The sequence below is a fragment of the Amphibalanus amphitrite genome, unplaced genomic scaffold (genome assembly GCF_019059575.1).
Source record: "Amphibalanus amphitrite isolate SeventyFive unplaced genomic scaffold, NRLGWU_Aamphi_draft 002478F_arrow, whole genome shotgun sequence".
Classification (NCBI taxonomy): domain Eukaryota; kingdom Metazoa; phylum Arthropoda; class Thecostraca; order Balanomorpha; family Balanidae; genus Amphibalanus; species Amphibalanus amphitrite.
The window spans coordinates 25,089-28,923 of NW_024883911.1; positions in this window are offsets into that span (position 1 = coordinate 25,089).

The window sequence follows — 3,835 nt, forward strand, 5'->3', positions numbered from 1 at the left end:
TTGGCTTTATTCGATGACAGAGACGTGCCAGATGACTGGGGCTGCGACTTGACTTGGTAGTTGTTAACGGTGCAAACTTCAACCATCAAGCATGATGTGGAAACGTCACATTCCGTTATCAAATCTTCGTACCGTAAATACTGAATAAGATCAATACTAGGCTGGAGCTTGCTAGAAAAACCGTGCACTGACAACGGCGAGTGGTGGACCTGAGTAGCGGCCGGGAGGCAGGGAAGTCAGCCAATTGTCAGATGTCTATTTCTTCACACATCTTTATTCTTTACTTTACACCGTCATAGACGTAATGCAATTATCGGAGCATGAAGTGGTGTATTGCCCTTATTACACCCTTCCAGTAAGTATCCAATGCCCATCCATCCACTTTCCGCAGGTGCAGGAGCAAGGGAGAGCGAAATAATTTTTATCGTCACTCACCTCACGCCCAACTGCTAGGCGAAAAGCCAGTACTCGCAATGTTTCAATCTTATTTAAGAAAAAAAGCAAATGTATCGGCTATAAATGCGTCGTGTTCCCTGCGGTAATACTATTAGTTTAACCCGGCACCGCCTGGGCTATTTCCGTACCCACGACAGCCTGGGGGGGGGGGTCGCATCCGACCCCCCCCCCCCCCCTGTGTGGCCGCTGGACCCAGGACACCAGGTGTCTCAACCGCGAAAGGTACGAAAACGTATTTCTTACGGAGAGCGGCATATCGGACGCGCTTGCGTTCTTCCGCAAAGCGAGCGGCGCTACCAGGGCTCAAGGCAGAGCTGATGACAGCAGTTGCAGAGAAGCGGTGTCGCAGCAGGTGGCGTCCCATATCAGGCTCATTCCTCGGCTGAAAGGGAAGAGCGTTATCCCATCGGGACGTCGGCCGTCACCTCTGTCAAGGCCGGTGGGCTCTAAAACACTCTCGAGCCCTGTGCTGCTCTCGCCCGCACATGGGGGGGGGGGGGGTGGTTGCCACCCATCCCCCCAGGTAGTCTTTCTGCTCTGCACTCAACATTTTTAGAGCTAGAAGGCCGATTTTTCGTATAGCTGCTCCTCTATCCTTTCTTGATGTCCACTGAAAATTTCAAGTTTGTGATTTTTGGTTTCGGAGATATGACCTTGTTTTTGAGGTCATGTCATGACCCAAATGGCCAATTCTCAACATCTTGCGTTTGCCATGGGCCTTGTGAGCTTTTGACACCCTGATTTCGGCCTTTTTTGCCAGTCTTACCTCCCACCTATCATGGAACATGTTGTTCGACGATGTACAGGGGTCAAGGTCAGGGTCAAGGTCAACCTAGGTCATCTAAGATAATTGCTTTTTAGGCAAGCCGAATTTACTTTTTGTGAAGTTTTTTGATTGCATTTTTGGTAAAAGCTTCTCAGATCATGATTTCATGTAATATGGACCCAAAAACAATCGGTGCACACATCAGTATTCAGTATACACACAGACACACACAGACATACAAACACATAATTGACCTTGACCTAACTTGACCTGAAATGACCTCAGCCAGGGGCGGATCCAGAAAATCTCCAAGGGAGGGGCCATTAGAAACCAGGAGGCCCCCATAATCCCACCTGTTGGAGGCCCCATCTTCCCACTTGTTGGGCCCCCCCCCCAAAAAAAACTGCGTCTATTGAGCTTATCTAGCTGTTCAGGCAACATCTCAACATGAATAGCCACTTCATTTTCAGGAGGCCCCCTTTTCAGCTTTTTAACTTTTTATTCTATTTTTGAAAAAAATCGGCCAAGGGGGGGGGGGCCATGGCCCCCATGGCCCCCCCCTTGTATCCGCGCCTGACCTCAGCAGCAAAATTCTGGTCGGGTAGTGTGACAAAGAGGTTCTAGCTGGCTTGGCACCAGAAAACAGCATCGTCATCGGTATTTGATAAGCAGCGCACTTGATATCCAACGGTGACCCAAAACAGCAACATTTTTTAGTTTGACCTGACCTGGAAGGTCAATGACTGACCTGAGAAGGTAAAACTGGGTATCATTGGATTTGTCTCTTCCCAAAGAATCTTTTTTGTCTTTACCGCTAAGCTCTATCTCCAACAGGAACGAAATGGCGCGGGGGGGGGGGGTGGCAACCACCCCCGCATGTGCGTTCTAGGATGGGAAAATGGCATGTGCGGGCGAGGGTTAAGGTTGGCGTGACGTGCGTGGCGGCCAGCACTCTTGGCACAGGAGAGACCGTGGTAGCCCAGTCGATCAGCAGGACGACGGCAGAGCTGGCAGTTGTGCGGTTCACATACCGGTGCCCCGAGTCGCAGCGCCACTGCTACCCGGACGGTTTCGTCCTCCAGGTGGAGTCTCAGACTGGTGACTGGGAGGGCTTGCACCCAGGCGGCGGTGTGGGGCTCTGCAGCAGCAAGAAGACACACCCGGACCACCTGGTTTGCCCCATCCAGCAGACGCTGCTGAGACGTCTTAGAGAACGCCTCATCCCAAGCGCGCTGCTTGCCCTCTTCTGACCATTAGTTATACCACGGATCACCTTATGTGACAACTTATAGGCCCGGGCAGTATGTGATCCGTGGTTATACCCAAGTTTATGTTAACTTATTTTTTTATGCGTATTTATACCTATGCCCATTTTATTTGCGATACGCTAGAGAAATCTTCGCATAGAAATGAGTATTGTATAAATTGTATTATACCTATAATGAGTATGAAAAATTTTCTAGCCTGAATCTTCAATATACTCATGTGTCTCGGTTGGGGTGCAACTGCACGTGCGCACGTGTATGGGTCGCTTCCAGATCTTGAAAACGGCTGGGCCGATTGAGCTTAAATTCGGTACACCGCTAGAGACCGGCAACTAGGGTGCCGTCCACAAGTCATTTGGGACCCAGCTTGCACGTGCGCACGTGCAGGGTGAGGCTTTCAGATCTCAGAAACGGCTGGGCTGATTGCATTCAAATTCGGCACACCTTTAGCGGCGTTACAGAGGTGCTTGCTCAAACAACCTGCGGTCCCGCGATGCGGAGCCCAGCATCGCAGATGCTGGTAACCGCAGGTTGTTTGAAAAGACAAACACTATTCGTTAGAATTGTGTTTTTCTATTGAAAAACAACCGGAGCGGTCCGTCTCCGGGCTATGTTTTGCATGTCTGGCCGCGAATTGGGGCAACTTGGGTCAGGCCTAAACTTGTGGCTCGATTTTCTTAAAAATTTCAGTGTATGGGCTCCCGCAGGCGATCTACCTGTTGGCACCGGTCGCTACTCGCTTAAAACCTCGTGGCACGTGGCACGTGCGATTCCATTTTCCCCATGTTAAGTCAACGGGGTTTTGGACACTTTTTGCGCGATCGGGAATAGCGGAAAAACGAGCCAAGGAAGAGGTGGTTTTCTTCCCAGCATTTTATGGCAAACACGTTTGGGTACACGCTGGTGTGCGCCGTATACCCCTCAGAACTTCGTAACGTGTCTTTGCACGAGGTCAAAGTTGAATTTTTTTCGCTCCCCATGTTAAGTCAATGGGCGTTTTTGCAGAGACTTTTTCATTCGCTCATTGTACAAAATTATATGATACGATTTTGTTTAAACTTTCAGGACTTGTTGAGAAAAGACCATAGAACATGGTGTTATGCTTCGTTAAGCTGTCAGAATTCGTTTGCTCTTTTGAAGCTCGTTTAAAAATGAAAAATTTTAACTTTGAAAGTCAATGGGAGCGTCTTTGATGCTTAATAACTTTTTACGTTTAAGATATGTTTAAGTCAAAAGTTGATATTTTATACAACTTTTGATGCTCTTTCCAATGATATATAGAACGTTATTGCACGTTGTTCCGTTTTCCTGGTGTTGTCCATCTGAACTTGTCAGTCACGTGACCCAT